This window comes from Biomphalaria glabrata, chromosome 11 (assembly GCF_947242115.1).
Source record: "Biomphalaria glabrata chromosome 11, xgBioGlab47.1, whole genome shotgun sequence".
Lineage (NCBI taxonomy): Eukaryota > Metazoa > Mollusca > Gastropoda > Planorbidae > Biomphalaria > Biomphalaria glabrata.
Window position 1 is genome coordinate 28,525,938 of NC_074721.1, and position 23,845 is coordinate 28,549,782.

General features: G+C 33.3%; 1 protein-coding gene across 5 annotated transcripts in view; it reads left to right on the top strand.

Annotated features, from left to right (window-relative positions):
- LOC106051110 (transient receptor potential cation channel subfamily M member 2-like) overlaps positions 1-4,457 on the top strand; it is a 220,678-nt gene extending 216,221 nt beyond the window's left edge. For all 5 annotated transcript variants that reach the window (XM_056003788.1, XM_056003786.1, XM_056003789.1 and 2 more), the window contains 2 exons: positions 4,014-4,054; positions 4,325-4,457. The gene's annotated coding sequence lies outside the window, so the exon portion shown is untranslated. The remainder of the gene's footprint in view (positions 1-4,013; positions 4,055-4,324) is intronic.
- The last annotated feature ends 19,388 nt before the right edge of the window (positions 4,458-23,845 follow it).

Sequence of the window (23,845 nt, forward strand, 5' to 3'; positions counted from 1 at the left end):
GTTAGGCCAGTATCAATTCAATAAATTCATATTCATTTTCATTTGTTCTTTAGTCTGCCGGACCGGGGCACCACACATGATCTGTCTCCATTATTCTCTGTCATTTGTCTTTGATATAATTTTATTCTGATGTTCTTTCTAAAAATATTAAAAACTGCCTTTTTACCTGCCTGGGTGGGCTATTTTGGGGCCGAATTTCGAGTTCTTGTTAACACACAAACCATCTTTTTAACATTGCTTTTTTTTTTATATTAGTTTGAAAATGAAGGGCGTTACTTACAATACACAACTGGTATGGCATAAGAGAAGTCTATAGGCATAAAAGTAGGTGATATGATTTTAAAAAATGACAGAGCTTCAAAGTTTGAACAACATCTGTGACTTTAATAGTATGGCTATGAGGAATCTTATAATTTTGAAAAAAAAATTGGTATCATATTTAAAAGATTTGTTGCTGGTGTTTAAGAGTGTAAAGATCTTTGGCCACGACCCACATTTTATAGATCCCTGTTTAACGAGAAATATTTTTTTTCATGATAAAAAATATCAATAGTAGAGTGCCAAAAATATTATGAAATTGTCGCCATTTTTTTTTCATTGTATGACTTTTAATTAATTCTTATTTTACAAGATATGATGTGGGAATTATTTGCAACTAGTCAACCGATGCGTCCGCAGTGTGCCCCGCACTTTCATGGGCCTGCGCTAGTAATAATTGTAAGAATTATTGAAATAAACCATTTTATAACTTATTACATATTTTTCGCGGTCTTCTGATTTATCAGGAGCTGCAGGAAATCTCCTGAAATTGCTAAATATACGAACAATTCCTGGAAATATCCGGAAATTATTAAACTCTATTGAAAACTCATAAAAATCTCTGTCATTTTGGGGTGTCATTCATTATTGAATCCTACGCTCGATAAGGAACGGCATTATGCGATACCCTTAATTGTGGAATGTGGTGAAAAAAGCTTTTCACCCTCAAACTAATGAAGAATGACTTGAGGTCGAAAATTCTCGTAGATAGATTTAAACATTTTTAAATTCTTGCTATTGAGTAATATCTATGTAGGAAATATAATTTTCAAGATATAATATATGACTTCGCTACACGGAAGGTGTACATAGTAAAGAATGAATAAAATGCAAAAACGAATTTATTTTCTAATACAAACTATTAATGTTTTCTTATTATTCGTAACCTTACTCCATTATGGCGCAGCAAAATTCCTTTCGCACGAATCCCCACTTTGGTTATGCGAGGCCCTCCTATTTAGTGACGGGTGAATACAGAGTAGATTACTTGTTCATCTCCCCACATCTCTTTTTTTTAAAGATAAAACTACGTGGGTTAGAAATAAAAAAGATTAATCTTTCCATGACTTCTTTGTTCCAACGATGAAGTCCGGCCTGCTATTTTGTGATGGATAAATACTACTAGTTTTCCCAACTCTTTTTTTTAGTAGGTTAACTCTAGTCCGACTTGCTGAAATGAAAGAGTTATCTTTCCTTTACCTCTTGTTCAAACACTTGAGCCATGAATATAAATACATATTACATTATTAAAAAATAATAACATACACTCTCTTTGTAAACTTGTTTATTTTATTTTTGTTTCCTTTCCATAAGCTTATAAATTCAATTAGTAAATCATTAATATTTCTTCATTACTTTTAATTTCAAATAGTTTTTTCTTATACGTCATAATGTATCTCGCACATGGGCGTAGCCAGGATTTTTTTTCGGGGAGGGTTTTGGAAGCCGACCCCCCCCCCCCACGCGAAAAAAAATTATATGGTATTATTATGGTAAGTAATGATTTAGTATTAAAATCTCACCTAAAATAAACAAAATGAAAGCAAAAATCAATCACTTAATTCCGTTCCCCCCACGAAGGGGGGATTTCATTTCATTTCGGGGAGGGGGGGGGGGGGTTTGAACCCCAAGAACCCCCCCCCCCTGGCTACGCCCATGATCTCGCATGTCTATAAAATATTCTATACAAATAAAAAATTTTATACACGATATTTGCCATTCTTTCGAGCATTGTCAGTATATTAAAATCAAAGTAATATAGGTCTATTGACAATAAAATGAATAGATAGACATTTAAATAAAGAAAATATAAGGTTATGTAAGGAGTTTCAATTTTCATTAAGACTTATGTGAAGCTTCCATTAGTCTAAGGTAGGAAAATAGATAGATAGATAGATAGATAGATAGATAGATAGATAGATAGATAGATAGATAAAAAGATAGATAGATAGATAGATAAATAGATAGATACATAGATAGCATCAAAAGTAAATCTAAATTCTACACTTCTATTTTATATATATATATATATAGATAGATAGATAGATAGATAGATAGATAGATAGATAGATAGATAGATAGATGATAGATAGATAGATAGATAGATAGATAGATAGATAGATAGATAGATAGATAGATAGATAGATAGATAGATAGATAGATAGATAAATAGATAGAAAGATAGATAGATAGATAGATAGATAGATAGATAGATAGATAGATAGATAGATAGATAGATAGATAGATAGATAGATAGATAGATAGATAGATAGATAGATAGATAGATAGATAAATAGATAGATAGATAGATATATAGATAGATATGTGGCTTACAAAGTATATATACTTTCTTTCATATCATTTGCCACATTCTAAAATCAACAAGAGAGCACAAGGTAAACGACTGAGGAACAAAACATTTAGTACACTTGAATTACAATGCTGAGAGACTTTATAAGTCGACATTTTAAAAACAAATATGTGGATCCAACTGTTGCAATTCTGTATGAAACTAGTCGACCCGTGGCGTAGCATACGCTGCTTTTTAGTGACAGGTTAACACTTTTGAATCATGCTAATTGCTGCGCACTTTCTCCATCCCATTTCAACCCTCCCCTTTCATCTAATTTGATGTCAATGTCAACAAATTGTAGGTAGCAATGTGTCAACATTTAAACATTGAAACAGAAATATTGACACAGAAACCTTACTGTCTCTACAAAAAATAGGCTTGTTCTGTTATGGCAATCTATCATAGAGCTTTATCCTAGTGTCATAACGCAAAATCAGCTATTTTAAGCTTCAACCCAACGACCGATTTTTAAACAAAATATAGTCTACATCAGCCAAAAAAAAAAACAACAGCTTGACATAGTTTAGGTTAACTCATTGATTATTTATCAGAATCCGTGACCTAATTTACAGAAATAAAAAAGGAAAGGTCGAAATTCTTGAAGTTTAAACATTGTACAGCAATTCTTAGAGTTCGACATTCGCATCTGACCTGTCGACTGTCTCTGCCTTTTGTTTTGCCACCCATTCTTTGATACTGTTTCCCATCGCTTTCTCTGTCTGCTTCTTCAATCTTTTAGTCACTGGTATTGGCTCCCCGAAGGAAAGACTTTGCAAGCTATGAGGACATTTGGTATGACCATAAAGTTTTAGTTTGCGTTTTCATTTTTTATTTTGACATCGTCGGCCCGAAATGGCCATTATCATCCTGTTTCAGATCTCCTTAATTGTGATGCGGTTTTTTTAAGTGTTGCCTCCATCAGTTCTTGTATGCATTTATTTTACTAATACGTATATTATACCTGTAAATATTAATTTCCTTTGCAAATGATGCCACCATTACAGAGAGGTCGAGGCATCACCTGACGACATCGACGTAAAAATCTGAAATAATAGATACACTTATTCTATTGATTCTGTTGCATTTTAGAGAGTTTTTTTAATGGCAGTTATTTTTTCTGTAGCTGTGGGCTAACTAGGATTTATATAACTTTTTATAGAGCTTAAACAAATTCAATGCATTTCTGTAATAACTCACTGAAGGAAATAATTTTTAAAGTAAATATGTCACAAATGCTCTAACGTACTGAAAGCAAAGCATATATAGTAGACGATTATATATTTAAACGTGCTTGCATAATTATATATAAAGTTAAATATATTTTCGTTTACTATTGTCATAGAATTACAAGAATTTAAAAATGGTCCAATGAAAGCTATCAATGTAAGTACCATTATATACATACAAGAACTTCAAAATAATGTATGCAATATTCAAAAGGTTGTTGTTTTTATTTGAGAAAAAAAGTACTTGCAATCACAAAAAAATAATCCATAAAGCTTAATAGTGTAGTCTTAGTCTCATTTTTATCTTAATTAAGAGATATGGTTTAATTTAGGATATTTATAAACTTTTTAAAAGCTTTATCCTTAATAACTTCATTAAACGTTCCAAATAAAAAAATTATTAACATCTTTGTTCTTTTGTTTTCAGCATTTACTTTAGCACTTATAATAAAAGGAAAAAATAGTCAAAACTGTCCTCAGCTAACACTTCAGAATATGTAAAATGTGGAAAATAATGATGTTACGATATTTGAAAATTTAATTAAACATTCAAAAAAATACACCTTAGATTCGTTTGTGATGAATTCATGTTTCTTTTTAACTTTTTATTTGCTTATATTACTTTTAACTTCAAATATACCAATTAATTGTAATTGCTAATGTTGGTAGCTAGTTTTTTTTATTAAGATATATAAACATTTCACTGTAAATGTATTATTTTAACGTAAGGCAATGTTTAGAAAAATTATCCTTTTTTTTAAATGTGATAATATAAGTAGTGGTAGCAATTTGTTAATTATTTTTGCCTGGTTATATATTTAAATGTTAGTGACTTTCTATGTTATCCGTGTATTGTTCAATATACAGATTACTAAATTAAATAATTCAATGTCTCTTTTATTATGTCTTTCTCCGTCTCGTACTCATATATATATATATATATATATATATAATTAATAAACATACAATGTTAGAGTACTACCTAAGAATACTAGTATAATTGGTCTGATCAATTAATTATCTAATTTAAAGATACTCCATTTTAAAAATAGTCATCGTTTTCAATTCAAATATACAAAGGGATAAAATATTTTATTTAATCAAACATTTAACTCAAAATATCAGGCTACAAACTAAAACGGCAGCTCTAGACCAAAATGAAAGTTTTTTAAGCGTCAAGTTTTGGTAGTTTGGATTTAGCCTTGTCATTTGTTGGATTGTTTTCACATTTAATTCTGAGTATAGAGTAGTCTTAAAACATATATTATTCTTTTGAAATGGAAAACGTATTATAATTTTATAGTTCATTTTAACTTTAATGAATTTTTTAAGCTACTTATAAAGTATGTAAAAGATATGATATTTTTTTGTGACGAGAAAATATATGTTCAAATTTCATAAGACGATTGTAAACGTTTTGCTATTCGGTACATTTGAAATTTTCTAACGTAATACGCTCATGTAGCAAGCATTTTTTTTCTTTATTTCTTTATTATCAAATAATCAGCCATAGATCTAGATGTTTTTTAATGATTGATTACGTTACTTGATTATCTTATGTAGCCTACCCTTATGAATCTTCAAATATTTTGCATTATATAGTTTATAAAGGGAAAAGTATAAAATATAAATGTCATTATGTTTTCAATACAAATATATTTAAAAATAAAATGTTTACCTCATTCAGTTTAGTTTGTTTTTTTGGCTTCTTTTATACATTTTTTTTTAACTCATCAGGAGAAGCCCATCGAATGTTTCTATAAATTTGTATTTCACTTGGAAAAAGGGGGAGGTAATTTCATAATAATAAGTGTCAATGTGAAGATGGTAATATTATTGTATTTGTTTTGCTTTACTTTATACAACATACCAACAACAAATTGTTAACAAACGTACATGTATCATGTGTAGAGAATATTAATTTCAAAGTTCCATATAATATTTATTTATAGTCGTAACATGACTAATTGGGAAACGCAATACCCAATTGGTAATTATCTACAAATTGTTTATATAGTATTAAAATAAAATAATTGTGGAGTGCAGTATGCAAGGCATATTAAATTATATAGAGAGTAGACTAATCGAAGAAAGCAGAAACAAAAATTCAAATATAAGTTTGTACCAAAAATTGGCGAAATATAATTTGAATTTTTATATTTTCAAAAAAAAAAATAAAACAACATTAAAAAACAAGTGAAACAAAAAATATATTAGAAAAAACTTACTTATGAGAAAGAACCGCTAATTACTGCCATTTAACTGAAAAAGGCAGAGTTTTAGCTCCCCCTCTTCTCTATAAAACACAATTAATTAATTAGTACTAATTAATTAAGAAATTGGTTAATTTTTGGATTGATTCTTGTATTGTCATCGACTATGAATAATTACCAAACTTTCAACTTTCCCGAGAATGGGAATGATATTAAAAACTTGACAAAACAAGAGATTAATAACTAATTAATTTATTCATTAATTAATAACTAATCGGTTAAATTCTTTTATTGGTTCATGTTTTGTCAGGTACAAAAAATAATTTTTAAAAGTTTCAACCTGATACGAGAATCGGAAGTGAGAGGTAAAACACGCTTATATATTACCATTCAGACAGAGTGTGATTTTGTAAAATAAAAAAGTAAAAATAATAGTACCTTCATTGTAGAACTTAAAGAGCATTTAATTTACTCTTTTATTACTTTGGTCCTTTTACAATCCATCCAGTTTCGGATATACACGTTTGTAAGACTTTAGTATCGTATGCCTAAAATAACCTGTAAATGAAACTCTAAAAACAAGTAGTCTCAATTAACAATATGTGATTTATTAGTATTCTATTTGTCTTTTCACTCAATCATCTTGTCAATCTGATCCGCCCAAGTCCTGACTTACACATTGTTCCTTGCTGTTCAATCATACATGTACAATGAAGGTCAACTGGTCATTTCATACACATGCACGCACACTACACTCATAACAGACACATTTACTATCAAACCCTCTGTAACATTATAAATACTTAGCTAAGAATCGTCCTCACTAAATCTTCAGTGTTCACATTATACTTTTGTTAGTATCTCCTTTTTTTTTGTAAGTCTCATAGTACTGAGGCACCGTGTTGAGAACTCTATTCTCTGATAACACGGACAAGGAAAGGTGCAGTTTGTTGTAGAGTTGCCTTGTCTCCGTACAGGGCTAGCTCGTCATGAATACTAGTTTCTTTTTCACTCAAATGACCATTTCTTGGGGTGTTGTATCGGGCATTCTGGAATCAGATGGTTAACGTTTCGTCGTCTTGCTGGCAGTGTCTACAAGAAGAATAGAAATCCGCCTTTAATTTAGCAAAATAAACTCCGATTAGACAGTATTCCGATCTATACTGTTAAACTCTTCCGAGGTATCTAGTACTTGAAAATGTAACTGGAGGTAACACTGAACTCAATACTGGAACAGATAAAACCGACGAAAGGCCAACATTCGATAAATAAAGTCGACGCTGGTGTTGAAACAACAAACACTTTTAATACTGAATACGGTAACCTTTCGATGTCCTCTATTACTAGCCGTCTCTATAATTATTCTTATTTTTAATGTAAATAAGAAAACGTCTTGATTCTAAAGTGTCGCCTAGAGAGTTCTTGTTTTTTAAAGTTCTGTCATGTCACTTGTCGCTAAGTAAAACTTTTCCCTTATTTCCCAAACAAATACTAAATTCTAATCATGTCATAACAATACCTATCAATTGTAACTTGTTCTTCCTTGTTTAACTGCCACCATTTTTCAGATTTAGAAGGTGTTTATAAATTTTCCTAAGACCTCCATGCCTTAGCTTCCATTTTTCCAAGTTCTATGCCACTTTTCTCTCATTCATTCATGTACAATTGTCTGAGCTTGCTAAAGTATCTGCGGCTCATTCACATGGTTTCCGAACTTTGCTAGTAAGCCAGTTCTTACATTTCCTTCAATCCCTACATGCCCCTGTATGTACTGAAATGTCGTCCGAATGCTGTGTTTCTCTCGATGAAGTTCACGCATGCCATTGTTTTTGCCAGTGGTTTCGGTAGTTTTCCAGCAGAGTTTTCGATGACCTGTAGGTATGACAATGAGTCTGTAAATAGCACAATTGGACTAGGCTGTTTTCTCGTTACGTGCTTTTTCAATGTACTCTACTACCTTTTGAATCGCTACAATTCTGCTTCGTAATTGCGTTCCAATAATACATTTATCTACTAAGTCTTTGTAAAAGACTACATTGTTTAAAATGGAAAATTCTACTCAAGAAGGAAAGATGATGGAGCTGAAAATACAAAATACAATTGGCAGAATATTTGCAGCAAGTGGTGGATACAGAAATTAGAGGAGACAAAACGAGGAGTAAAGCAAGAAAGACAAAGGTTTTGATGAGGTTTTGATGAAAATAAGAATGACACAGCGGACTTTCTAAATAGATTTGGAATTAAATTATATTGTTTCATTGCACAAGAGGAGGAATGGTTAGAGATAATATTGAATTTTGTGCATGGCCAAGCTTTAACCATATGCCAGAATCAAGATCATAGAACAGAAAACTTTTATCAAGTACTGAAAAGAAAACTTCTAAATGCTTTTGGACACAACGCTACTATATTTAGAAAAAAAAAGTTTGAAAACTGAATCTTCTTATGGATTATTTCTTGTTGTTCTCCTAGCTTGATAAGGTCCAATGCGTTTAAGAACGTTCTTGTTGTTAGGAGCTATTAGACCAAATTGAAAACTGTTTAGCTGTATAGTTTTGTTTGTGTAACTGTTAGTGTAACCTATTATTGTATTCATATTTTTGTTTGTCTAGGTCCTGTATTTTTATATGAGTAATCCTCCTATCCTATTTCTTCTATTTATATATTTATTTTATAGCAGACTGGGTTGTTACATTCATATATATATATATATATATTATTATTAGTGTTTCTGTTTGACTGTTATATATTTTCTCTCTATATATATATTTTCTTCCTTTTTAATATTTTTATTCTTACTTGGCACACATTATAGCTATATATAGCAACTGATCCTTGAAAATATATTGAGTACATTCATTTTTTTTTTGATCTATTTGATCTATTGGTTGAATTTATTTAAAGTATAATTTTGATGAAGTACATTGAAATTGATTATCACTGACAGGTGTTTTGTATAGAAATTTTGTACCATATTGTACACATTTTTTCTTCTAAAAATTTACAATTACTGATAACTCTACTATAGTTCTGTGCAGATATTTTTCTAAGTACACACTATTATTTAATTTGTTAAGTAACAATTTTATATATTGATTCAAATTTAACATAAGATTATATTGAGTTCAAACAAACTTAAAACTTAACTAAATTTTCACATTGCTAAATACATCTAAAAACTACTTTACTTTATGTCTGCCTATGACAAAAAATTAGATTTGGTGAAAGTAATGTATGGGACTAGATGATGGAACTTATTGAAAAAGAGTTAGAGAAAGCAGAAAAAAGAGAAAGCAAAAATTAAAGAAAGGGTAGAAAAAGAGATGAGAGGGCAGCTGAACGCGCTTATTAAAAAGAACTAAAAGAATTAGAAACCAAACAGAAAAAAGTCAACATAGAGTAGAGTTAGCAAAACTATAGGCAACCAAAATAAACTCCAATATTCAAAATCAACAAACAACTAACAAACCATTTATAATTTACTTTAAACATATTGCCTAACATACTCTTTAACAAATGTAGATATGGCTAAACATTTGTTAGCAAATTTATCAGGAGAACATTTAAACATTATAAGCACATTGACATCACATCAAAAGAAAGAGTACACAACAGTAAAAATAGATTACTAGAACTATTTGGTAAATCAGAGTAACATTACAGAAAATTATTCAAAAACAGTATATTAAATAAAGAGTGAGACCTAATTAAAATACTCTTTAACTTGAAGAAAAACATGATTAAATGGCTAGAACTATCAAAATGTGACTTAAACCCCACAAAAAAAAATTATAGACAAGATATTAAGTGATAACATCTTAGCCAATGCAACTGACCAAGTATTCAATTTCCTTAAAGAAAAAAAAATAAAACTGAAACTGAATTAATAACAAACGTAAACTTATTTGGATAGTCATCTAGGTCATGCAATAGATAAAAGAGAATTGCACAAGTTAGCAGTCACAGTTTCAGTCTCAAATACTAGTACGGATATCTTTAAATATTCTAATGCTAAAATGTGTTTAAATTGTGTCAGTAAAAGATATGTCAAAAGTCAATGCAGAATAGCTAAAATCATTAATAATATTAATAATTATAGATACATAAATAATACTTAACAACCCAATTACAACACTAACAACAACAATGGATACTATAGGTCAACCCAGAGTGCTAGTCCTATTAAAAGGAGAAACTACTAAAATACAATTTCAACTACAATAACTTTTACAACAATAGACAATCTTGAAGAGATGCATATAACCATCAAAGAAACAATAACTCAAACAATAATTTAAAAAACAGAAACAACAGAAATAATAATAGAAGCAATTGCAATAACAACACCTATACACCAGAAGCAGGTATGAATATAGGTATGTTATTTAGAAGTTTTGCTCATTGTTTAGTTTATTACACGTCATGCCGGTATCCTGCTACGGTTGATATCATATTGAACTATCCGGCCATATCCGGCTCCAGCCTAATATCAAAAAGTACTATTCGGTACAACTCTAGTTCTTATGGTTGTAAGAACTCTAAAACATAAAAAGACATTGATTTGTTTACATAGTTTTATACCCAAAATTCAAAAATCAGTAGGACTTAAAAGAGGACTTAAACTGTTTATTCTATCAGTGATTCTGTCATTGATTTATCCTATGTGATTTCGAACACTTCTTTTTCTTCGTTCATGGCAAAACATTTTTGGATATAAATATAATCTTCATTGTCCGTATGGAAATTTCTCGTACAATTTGTGCATTACACTAAACAAAAAAAGCATTATAACTATAAGAAACCAAAATGTACAATCCAACCACACCCATAATTTACATGTGAAAAGTTTATATCAGATTGTTTCTATTTAATGATTTGATTGCAAGGGGAACAAAAGATTGTTTGTTTACATTCCAAAAGTAAACTTTGAAAACAAAGCAAAGATCCTTGTCAGATTTGTATGTATATATACACACATACACACTTTCACAAAAGTAAAATTGATGGAAATGTCAAATAGAAATTCCATTACTCACTTGTTTCGTACATTGTCAACAAAGCTGCAAGACGTCTATCAAGTTGGAGGTTCTCCAGCATTGTACCTCAGAATCTTGTTCTCAGTGTTCTCCTGTTCTCTAAGGAAGTAAGGGATTTAGTTTTACACATTAAGGGGATGTTTGTCAATGGGAAGCTGAAATGCATGATGTCATCCTACCATTGCATTGTTTGTTCTAGGTAGATCGTGAATACTCGATATCTAACATTGCATAATGCTATCGGAAATTTAGGAGTCACTCTGCGGTTTCGTCTCTGGCAACCAATATAGTTGTTCAACCAATAGTCTACAACATCTGGCCAGGAGTCATCTAGATCTACGCAGTATTTAGATAGGCAGGTGGAACAAATAAGATTAACCAAACAGATAAGTTATCACCAGCTTAACTAATCCTGAGCGAATGAGATAAAATAATATGTACTCTCTTTATCTTCAAATATGGCTTACTTCTATAGATATTAAACTTCAAGAAGAGCTCATCGAAAATGTTGTCCAGGACGTTCACTTACATAAATCCGCTACTTTTATACACATCATATATAAGTCCGCGCTATTTTGTCCGCGCTATTTTGTCGGCGCTATATTGTCCGCGCTATTTTAACGGGTCACCATGTGTTTCGAAAGGCTAGTAGTGCAGTTTGTATAAAATGACTAGTGGCTGTGTGTAAAAGTGGGTCAGATTCACAACAATGTCCTGGAGTATAGAAGACAAATACAAGACTTCTAAAATCAATATGCTAATTGAGACTCTTGTTGTTTTAGTGTGTATGTTACATGGTGTCAGAAGTGGGATTTGACCCACGCCCACATTCGTGACTTATCCTCATAAACAAGCGATACTTGAAATATAAAGATTCAGAGTTTGGATTTTTATATTTTTATAATTTCATCAATTTAATTAGTTAATCAACTTAATCAACCATTGATAAAACATTTTTCTGGAGTATTAGTGTACTAAACAAAATAAAAGTAATAAGTATGAATGTCATTTTATAAGGCGTCAACTAACCATTAAATAATTATATTTTGACAGAGTGTTGGCTTATAGTACCAGTAGAAAACAATAAGACATTACTAGATCTTATCCAAAGTATACTAGACATTACATGGGCGTAGCCAGGGAGGGGGGTTCTTGGGGTTCAAACCCCCCCCCCCCGAAATGAAATCCCCCCCCCCGGGAGTCGGAATTTAGTGACTGATTTTTTGCTTTGATTTTGTTTATTTTAGGTGAGATTTTAATACTAAACCATCACTTGCCCCAGCACAACCAAAGGGGGTTCGAGTTTAAAAACCCCTATCAGGAGGGTTCGAGTTTAGAACCCCTACCAGAGCGGTTCGAGTTTAAAAACCCCTACTAGGGGTTTTGAGTTTAAAACCCCCTACCAGGGGTTTTGAGTTTTAAAACCCTACCTGGGGTTTTTGCAGTTAACTCCCCTCTTCTATAAAACAAAACAAAAAAATGCAAACGAAAATCCCCTAATTCCAAGAGCACAGTTAAGGAAGATTTTGATTTTAAAACCCCGTCTAAAATTTACGATAAACCCCCTCTTTAATATAAAAAAAGCTAATTACGCACTCAAAAGGTTATGAGCGTAGCTAAATGGGTTTTGACTAAGTTTTTAATTTAAACCCCACTTCAGTCTGGTTTGAAGGTAAAAAATACCTCTTTAATAATAAAAAAAAGCAAATTATACACTAAAAATGTTATGAGTGTAGTCTATAGGGTTTTGAGTTTAAACTCCCCTCCAGTGGAGTTTGAAGCTAAAAAGTACCTCTTCAATATAAATAAAAGAAAATTACTCACTCTAAAATCTATGAGCGTAGTCAAAGGGGTTTTGAGTTTAAACCCCCATTCAGAGGGGTTTGGTGCTAAAAAAACATCTTCAATATAAAAAAAAAAGGAAATTACACACTAAAATTATTTGAGCGTAGCCAAGCCAATCGGGGGTTTTGAATTTCTTCTACAGATGGCTTTTTTTTTAAAGTTTAAAACCCCTTCAGATGGTTTTGAGTCTAAGATCCCCTAGAAAGCATTTTGAGGTGGAAAACCCCCAACAGAAGATTTTGACGATAAAACTTCTCTTTTCGATATAAAATCTAAAAGCAAACTACAGTCACTTAATTCCAAGAGCGTATTCAAGAGAGGTTACACATTTTTACCAGTGGCAGGGCTCCATTAATAAACTGCAGTGAATAGTCATCTACCGAAATCGAAAAACACTAAATATAGCTCAACAAAGATGGCTAAGACAGATTTTAGGAGTCAGTTATAGAGATCGGATCTAAATCAAGGAAATCCTATACCGAACTGGGAGTCGACCCCTTAGTAAGATTGTGAGAGAACGACGCATGAGGTTTGCGGGTCATGTTCTCCGACAAAATGAATTACGCATTGAAGAGTTGCAATGATATGCTAGTACAACTTGACGCCACTCATTCATGGAGGTCCTCATGGTAGGTGGGAAGAGGCTTCAGACATTACCAGTGACAGATTTTTATGGAAACTGCTTGACGTTAAATGCTCCGAACGGCGTGGGAGGGTCTAAGTCAGTAAGAATAGCACATTAGGTTTTTGAAATAAAACTTTTTTAATAGCAGGAAAATTGACTGTAGACTGTAGAATATGCATTTTGTTGGCTTTCAATACCAGAAATAGTGCTTGGCGGCGGGACTTCGCCCGCGCTGGGGAGCTCCTGGCGCTCCCCCAGACCCTCTTTCTAGTAATGGCGGGGAGTCCACAATTTTATGGAAACAGCTTGATGGCAAATGCGCAGAACGACGAGGGAGGGTCTAAGTCAGTAAGAATAGCACATTAGGTTTTTGAAATAAAACTTTTTAATAGCAGGAAAATGCACTGTAGATACCTCAGAATATGCATTTTGTTGGTTTTCAATATCAGAAATAGTGCTTGGCGGCGGGGCTTCGCCCCGCGCTTGGGGAGCTCCTAGCGCTCCCCCAGACCCCTTTCCTAGTAATGTAGAGGAATCTACAATTTTTCACTAACTCATGGAACAACCTATTCTAGGGCACAATAAACGTCTTCCGAAAGAATGAAGGGTCAGAATGTAATAAAGATTATGTACACACACACACACACACATAAATACGGGGGGGGGGAATTCACCCCCCCCAACCCCCCCCCCCCCCCCCCCCGAAAAAAAATCCTGGCTACGCCCATGCTAGACAATAATACTTCAGAGCACAGAAAAGCTAAAATCAAAGATTTACCAAAACAGGTGAAGAGTAAAACACAATTGTTTAAAATGCTCATTCTCAAAACACACTATACATTTTATTCAACGCTATCAGATGTAATATACGTTTCATTTTTTTAAATGTATCCTAGAAGAATAACTTTGAACAACGAGAATAGATGTTACATTTGTTCTTTAATATTTTTTTAATCAATCAATTTTATTTTAAAAGTTTTAAGCTTAAGAAATTATGTAATTACGAGTTATTAAAAAAATAATAGGTTTCAACAGAATTTTCACATGAGGTATAATATATGAGATGTGAATGTCTTTTTGGAAGAAGACAAAATTAAAGTTATAGTTATTGATTATTGGTAGTTTATAGCTGCTTATTTTTATATATTGTTACTGTAAAAGGATAGAAATAGAATATTCAAGTGTCTAAATAAATATAAAATTGTAGAAAAAAATTATCCTTGTGCAATGAAATAAAAAAAATTCTCTTTTTTACCTGCATCGTTTACTAAACAACTATTGAAAAGGACTTCGACGATGCCAACTATACAAGCGAAACTGTAAAAATTCCTTAAATAATTTATTTAATTGACAATTGACTAATTGAGTATATTTGTTTATTGATTCATTTTATGTTAAATACAACAAAACAATTGTTTGAAATATCAACTTGCTCGGAGAATGCGTTAAGGATAAAACAACGTTAACAAACAATTAAGGGGACTAAAACAAACAAATTTAGCCATATCTATCTAAACTAAAGAATTACTTTCCCTTGTTCCTAATAAAGAAAAAATAATAATTATCAGTAATTAATTGTCTAATTTGTTTCTTTTTGTAATAATTTAAATTTTGTCCATGTCCATAAATAATTTTGCACTCTTTCAACTTGATCCGAGAAAGAGTATAGAGTAAATTGCGTTTACACACATTCTTCCAGACAGAAAGAGTGAGTTTTTATATACTTTGTAATAAAATACTGTATAATGACGAACGAAGAAGAAGGCTTATAAAATTGTATTCAATTGAGCTAAATGTTTCACAAAATTTTCATGCTAAACTACAACAAACTACGTAAGACATACTGTAGAATTTCCGTTTTAGTAACGGCACATCTGCACATATTAGGCCATATCGTCCTTCATGGATCCCCCTCCTTAATTTCACAAGTACATTAGAACCGTTAAAAGCCATACAAGTTACTGATTAAGTGTTCAAATTAGTTTCTATAGTTTTATATATATATATATATATATATATATATATATATATATATATGGGTTTCATAGGTTGCTATGGCCAGGGATTGTCAATGGGAATAAGCTCTCATTGTCTATAAAACACTCCTAAAGGCATGCATCTCAAATAGACTCTGACAACTAAGTCCAATAGCGAGACATTGCGCAAACAAGTAATGGCAGGACCTATGTGTCTTTTGGATTTATAATCTGAAGGCACTGGGGTCGGTTGTGGGCACATTAGTGCGGGTGGCAGGCTTTTGTGGGCACGATGAGTTGTGCAGGCAGAGCTGATCTGCCGTGGTCAGTAATGTCAGTCAAGTCTAAAAAAGGCAGATAATATCGAATAGGCAAATACTTTAGAGAAGCTGCAGATAAACATAGAAGGGTTAGGACTTGTTTCTCATGCAGCTTATCGATGTCCTGGACTGAATTGCATTTGTCAGATTGGTATCAATTGATTTAAAGTACAACGTGGAGGTGATGACTTATGGAACTAAAATGTAATAGTAAAGTGAGGGAGTTAACAATCTTAAACATAATCAAGGTAAATGGATAGCGACCATGACATCATTATTTACAAACGGACGTGAACCATAAACATTGAAATGAAACTTAAAAATAGAGAGTGCCCGTTCAAGAGGCAAAACTCTTGACTAAAGAAAATGGATAAGGGAAGATAATTTACTATTACTCTTGCAGCCCAAATGTTTGCAGACAATTTCTCTTTTTTTTACAGCATTAATTATTATTTATTCATTTCATCCCAATTATTTTCTCTTTTAATCCCGATTATAACACCAAATTGCCAACTTTTCCTCCTCTCGTTTGATTGAGTCAAGCACGTTGGCGACAATTGGCTACAACCATTCGCTTATCTCCCCTTGACGCGGAGAAAGATAAACAGTCCTAGTACGGGCGCTGGTCATTGTTGCCAGGTGTGTGACATTCTTAGTCAACGTCATCTAGGCATTGTCCTATAAACCTACCAACCCCGCCTTTTTGGGCCGACGTCATTCTCTGTGGTACTCTTTTCTCCTAGGCACGACTCTGACTCTTTCAAGTCAAATTCTTCTACGCGGGGGGGGGGGGGGGGGGAAATCTCTCGCCCCCCTCCTTTTCCGCAATCTTCCGGACGTTTAGAATTCGATTTATTCGGAAATCGACATACTTCGTCATTTTTCCAGCTGGCTGATAGTCTAGTCTGGGTCATTCATCCTCTTTACTTTTAGAGGAATACATGGTGCATCCCGCAGGCGTCTTCCGTTTTGACAACCTATTTGGTACTACGTGCCTACTTAGTTTTACGTGTCTATTTGACGCTACTGATCTGTTTGATATACGTGTCTATTTGATACCACGTTGTTATGCGATTCTTCACAATACTTACCTTTATCGATCGCAACTTACTAAATTGATCCTATTGACGACGCTTCTTAAGTTAGATCAGGTCTGCCAACTGTAATCTTCGTGCCCACGGTAGTCACACAACCGACCTTAGAGACATTGGATTGATACTTCACAAGTACTTAGTAATCGGTGACCCTCTACTCGTTAGAGCGCCACCTAAAGCTGCAAGAGCTCCACTTAGAAGCACAGACATCTACAATATCTACAGGATACTAAGCTCAAGGACGAAGTGACATATACTTTATCATATTGCGTGCACAAACTGATGATTAAATATTACTAATAGATGGATGCAACCCCCTATTTATTCTTATATATATATATATATATATATATATATATATATATATGTATATACATATTTACAAGGTAAATAATATCTAGTAAATCTTTAATTATTGTATCAAATTCATTTGACTGTTTTGTTGCATGCCTGCTTCCGAATAATTCTTTGATGGCCCATTTTGTTGCAAATTTAAATAATCACCCCCAAGACACCAAAAAGCACTTGATAGCGACAAAAAGAAAAAAAAATAGATAAACAAGACATGAATTAGCGGTGCAGTCAATAAAAGACAAAGAAAAAAATAAGGACGCAGATGTAGCTATAGCAAAAGAATGGGGAATAACTAAGAGGGAAATAGAAAAGGAGAAACAGATAACAGAGAGAAAGGATAGTCGAGGACAAAGAGAACGAGGCCATCCGTCGGGACTCCTCTGTGCTTTCCCCATCAAGCAATGCCTCCAGTCAAGTTTTATCAAACAACCTACCCCACATGCCGATGGGGCACTTTGATGATAAAAGCGAAAACATCGAAGTCTTTCTTGTTTGCTTCGAAGAGGTTGCAGGCTAGTATAGTTTCCTTAGCAAAGAAAGTTTAGAAGATAATAATAATAATAATACTAATTTTATTTATAAACCGCTGTTAACAAACAAAAATGTAGGCTCAAGGCGGTGTAATAACATTACAAACAAAAAACACCAGAGCTAAAATGACAGTTAATCTAAAAACGTTTTAAACAGATAGGTCTTAATGTTCTTATTAAAAGTGGTGTAGCATGTTGTCTGTCTGAGATCAATGGGGAGTGAGTTCCAAACCTTTGGTCCGCTCACCCTTGCAACGGTACTACTGATTTTCTCTGCCAGATGCGACACCTCTGAGGGTACTGATGAATCGTATAACTGTGAGTCATCGGCAAAGAAATGGTATAAGATGCCGGTTGGCCGTATGACACCGCTGAGTGGATATGAGTACATAGTGAACAGTACTGGGCCTAGAACTGATCCTTGGGATACTCCGTACTTCAAAAGTAAGCTTGTTGATTCCGTCCCGCTAACAGCGACACTTTGGGTGCGTTCCGTCAGGTAGGATCCAAGCCACTTTAGGACGACTCCTGCTAAACCAAAAGTTGCAGAGAATCTGGCCATCATAATTTCATGGTGTAGCGGACAAGTCCAGCATGGAAAGAATTAATATGTGGCCTTTGTCGCAATTGTGAAGTAAATCGTTTAGTACCCTGACCACTGCTGTCTCTGTGCTACGGCACTTCCTATATGCAGATTGAAATTTTTCCAAGAGACAGTACTGTTCAAGATGAGAAAGAATTTGCGCTAACACGATGCGCTCCAGAAGCTTTGACAGGAAGGGAAGATTTGATATCGGGCCATAGTTTTTTAGACATTCCGGGTCAAGACTGGATTTCTTTAATAAGGGCCTGACAAGTGCATGCTTAAATTGCTGTGGTACAATGCCTGAAGTCAGTGAAGAGTTTACAATGTTAGTAATTGTAGGTACAAGCTCATCTAAACATTCAAGGAGCAAGGAAGTTGGAATAGGATCAAGGTCACATGACTTATTTGGCATCTTTAAAATAGTACTTTTGACATAATCTTCAGATACACGCTGAAACTCGCAAAAAGGAGTATTTTGAAAAATTGGAGAGTGGTCAAGCTGTGATGAGAGGGATGGCATGTCATTTCTAATCTGCTCAATCTTCCCAATGAAGAATCTATTGAAGTAATTAGGAAGTTTAGATACTGGGATAAATGATGGCAAACGTTCGTTATTTGCTCCCCCTAACATTTCAGCGGTGATCCTGAATAGCTCCTTTGAAGAATCAGAAGTTTCGATTTTTGTCGAATATGACTAGTTTTTGCGTCTCTAATCATACGGTTAATCTTGTTTTTTTCTAGTATGTATATTTGTCGATGTATCATCAGACCTGTCTTTTGAAATGTACGTTCGGCACGTCGGCGAATAAGTTTGGCAGTCTTTATGTCCGTCATCCGGGGTGCAGATGGCCTAACTGAGACTGTACGAGTGACAAGAGGTGCATGGCTGTCCAGCAACTTTTTCAAGCAGAAAATGTAATTGCTTAGAACGTCTGTGTTGCTCTGTTGCAACAACAAAGAGGTCACGTCCATTTTGAAGGAGGCAATATCTATGGCTTTAAGTTTACGGGAAGTCACGTTTTTCTTTGGCTTTTTTGCTTTTGATAGGCTCATTTCAAAGTGTACAAGAAAATGATCTGACAAGCCGAGGTCTTAGACATTGAGTTTGGCTATAAGCTCACTTGCATTTGTAACAATCCAGTCAAGAGTATGGCCTTTGACGTGTGTCGGAACATTTATCAGTTGGTCTAAGTTGTTATCCTTTAGCGCATTTTTCAGCGACATCGCGTATGTCTCATTTTCACTGTCAAAATGCAAGTTCACATCGTCTATGACAAATAGATCTTTTGTTGATATGTGACTGTCAAGGAGGTCTTGAAATTCTTCGATGAAAACTTTTGTTGTCAATTTATTTCTCTTGCTTGGTGGTGAGCGGTACAGGAAAATAAAAGTCAGTGTTCTACTGTGGTGGGAAAGGCGAAACTCGCACATCTCAAAGGTTGTGTACGTTGAGATTTCTGGTCTTATTGTTACATACTTGGCTAGACTATCTCTGTACTGTATTGCTAAACCTCCTCCGCTTCCTGTTTTTCGAGGGAGACTCTTTAAAATAAAGCCTGGTGGCGTTATCTCAATGGTTCTTGGCTCATCACCAACTTCTTTAAGCCATGTCTCACTAAGGAAAACGATGTCGTAGCTATCATCAGTGATGGTGTCTGCAAGCTCAAGAGCTTTGTTACTGCATGACTGGGCGTTTAGGTGCATTATTTTAAGCAGACTGGAGGATATAGTCACCAGAGGCGTAGCACATTTTAAAGACACCGGAGGAGTAATATCACGAATTATAGGTTTTTGATGGGGACATCTGACCTCTGTTGTGTGAAGAGCAATAGGGGTGGGGTGGTTAATAAAACAGTTTAGTAGGGAACTGCTGAACTCTGTCGTAGAAGAAATGACAGGGGTAGGGGTGGGGTTAACAACACAGTTAAGAGACCTCTAAACTGTGTGACATGTATCTGTTGAGTTGAATTGCGATGGGTTATACCATAGGCGAATAAGACGCCCAGCCCTAGACCCACGAACTGTCGGCAGTTTACGCCCGATGCCAAGTCGACGAATATTTCGGAAAACCTCGCTATCTGGTCGTGATTTGAGTAACACACATGTGCGTCCTATGCGACGTAGTAGATTAGCGTCCATGACTCCAGTACGACGATTTGACACACTAGGACTGATGACACACAGGTTTGCGCTGCGAATACTATGTAGTGTCCACGGTACACGGTTTTACCAAGCACATCAATCCCTCGAGCTATGAGTATCACTCTGTTACTGTTTATATAGATGCTTGTTAAACTAAAGGATAGTAAATGAATACAAAACTAATTAAATAGATATGGCTCAGTGCTAACCTAACTGATGTATTTAAAAAATCATCTAATTGATGGTTTTGTTAATTGTCAATCTTTCATTCAAGCCGTCAAGGAAGAAGCCAACCCATTTGATAAGGTGTCTAAAGGTGTCGCCTTATATAATGTTTGAACTCGAAGTCTGCTTATTAAATGTTGCTTTATGATATAATAGGGTTTGTTTCTGAACATAAAAATTATATGTGTCAGACGCGAATAGCCCAATTTTCAGTACAAGAAATTACAAAAGTCATTTCTCTATAGAAGAAGATACGAAGGCTATATAAAATATAACCACAGACCTATATATACTACAATAAATATAGGTTTTTGATTGCTAGTTACTATTTATTTAGGTAGGTGCTGTTTTACTATTACATACCAAGTATTAGAGTTTAGAAAAACCCAGGTTTGTTTTTTGTGCAACGCTATTAGCTAACACCTCATATCATCTCTTCATTAGTATATTTAGATCTATAATCTAATTTTAGTCTAGATCTATATATAAAAATCGAATAGATCTAGTAATAGTATAGATTTTATCTTGAGACTAGATTGCCGAGTCTAGCCTATGCTATGCCTATAGTCAGTTTTTATTAGAAAAAAGTCTAGATATTAATAAAGACTAAAGTTTTTTAATTATTTGATTGTTAGATATAGACAAGACATATATCTAATAATACTGTAATACGTTTACTATACTCTATACTTAATCTAGTAGACTAGATCTATAATCTAGTCAATCTAGATATATACAATATTCATTATAATACTTCTACTTATAATGACTTATTTAATAAGCTAGTACTTAGACTTAGATCTATTATAGTTTATTATTAGATTTACTTTTCAATGTCTAGACCTAATAATAAAATTGCGAATGATGTCTATAATGACTGAGTATTTTTTTTTATAATAATAGGCCTACTAAATCTAGGTCTAGACTCTACTTAAATCTAGTCTAAAATAATGACTGTCTAAGACTCTAGATGATTGAGAAGTTCACATAGAGGTGTTTTTAATAATAAGGCATGTCGGTACTCAGTGATAGATTGCCTAACTTTCAACTAATAATAAATTAACAATTAACGTTGAATTACAAGAAAAGTAATCATTTTTCCCGACATTGAAAAAAGGTGCCGGTACCTCGTACCGGTGCGTACCGTCACAAAAATATATGTATATCTCAATCTTCTTTCATTTAATTTTTATTTGCGGGGTTATTGCTACTTAATACATTGATACCGGATCGATTTAAATAGGGCCTAAGTATACAAGCAGGATTTCGAGCATTGGATAAATTTATTTTTTAAGTACAAAGTTTTATGGTAGAGGCAATATATTAGTTGTTTGAAGTTTTTAACTTCTTAAATTCAGGCTAAAAATATTGAAGCCTACATTTTTACACTCATTTCTAAACAATTAGAAGAGATGGACTGACTCATAGTGTAGCTTGTGTACATCTGCAAAAACACAAACTCAGTTAGACTTTCAAAACTATTAAAAGAAAATCTTAGTGATTATTTTTACTGTATAATTCTATTATTATTCCTTTTTAGAATTAGGTGTTAGACACCTTATTTATAGTTTAGTTATTTAGCGACGCACCATAGGAGACGCATATTGAACGGGACTAGTGACGTTTGGGATATGTTGGGTTAGAGACCGGAAAATCAGTTAGCGATAGAATACTCCAGGGTAACGACGTGTTTAGTGACAGAGACTTCTACTGTGGCCTTTTATTAGAATAAATATATGTGAAGTTGTTCATCAGTGTTGACTACATCTCTTCACTAGTTAAAACCGATTTGTTTGTTCGTCTGGATTGTTGTTCAACTACACGGAATACACCCGAAAAATTACACCCAAACGCTTGCAGAGTAATTGGTTGAAATCCAACAGTCATCCATAGTTGACTTCAAGACAGCCTGAACAAGCAACATCACATAGGATATAAACAAAATTGCCATATGACTTTATCTAACAGAAAAAAAATTAAACTTACGTCTATTTATGCGGTTATTTATAGTTACCTAGTAATATAAAATATATTGAACTAAAACGTACATTCATCATAATGCAGCCATGCGATTTTTCGTTTATAAACATAGCATTATTTAGGACGAATATTTTACAAAGGCTGCTTGGAGAAATCAGGTATACACATTAGGAGAAAAACGACCCCTTAACTCAAGAAAAATTTAAGAAACTAGAACAGACACAAAATAAACAGTGACATTCATAACAAAATAATATTCAAAATTGATTAGAGTAACACCTTGTTAAGTAATCATTTAAAGTTTAAAATCACTACAATTTTTTTCAACAATTATTTTGTGTATGAAATTGTGTATCGGAAAATGCCGGGTACATGAAATAAGCTAGTCCTAAAAAAACAACACAGATCTTGGGTAAAATACTCATCAAATAAAGTACTGTAAATGTGTAGTTTCACGCGCTAGTTTCAGGTCTTTTCTTTTTATAGCCTCTATCGGGTTATATCCCGACTACCCGTATTTTTGTGCAGAATTTTTTTCTCTATGAGGTACACTTGAAATTATAGCATAATAATGTCAGTTTAATTTGAAAAGAGAACTGAAAAATACAAAGATATATAGGGAAAAAATCGACTTCCGGCCCAATACTTTTTAATCAAAGAAACGAATCGGACTAGTCCAACAAACCCTATTGACTAAAATACCGAAATACATTGAAATGAATGAAAATTTAAAAAATAAACGTAATTAAAAAAATATTTTAACTTTTATTACATAAAACACTTGGTTTAGATATGCAAATATTTGTAATGACCTTTTTTCTAGACAATAACAAAAGTAATTGTTTAATTGTTCTAAAACAAACTGAAAATCACCTCTCTTATTAATGTAGTCTTCCTTGTTTGTGAATAGTTGTAGAAAAAAAACCCTGTTAGCATATTTGATTTAAATCATTAACAAATTTGCTTTCAAAAGAGAAAAAAAAAGTAACTTTTGCAGTCTTATCTACCAATAGTTCAGTTTG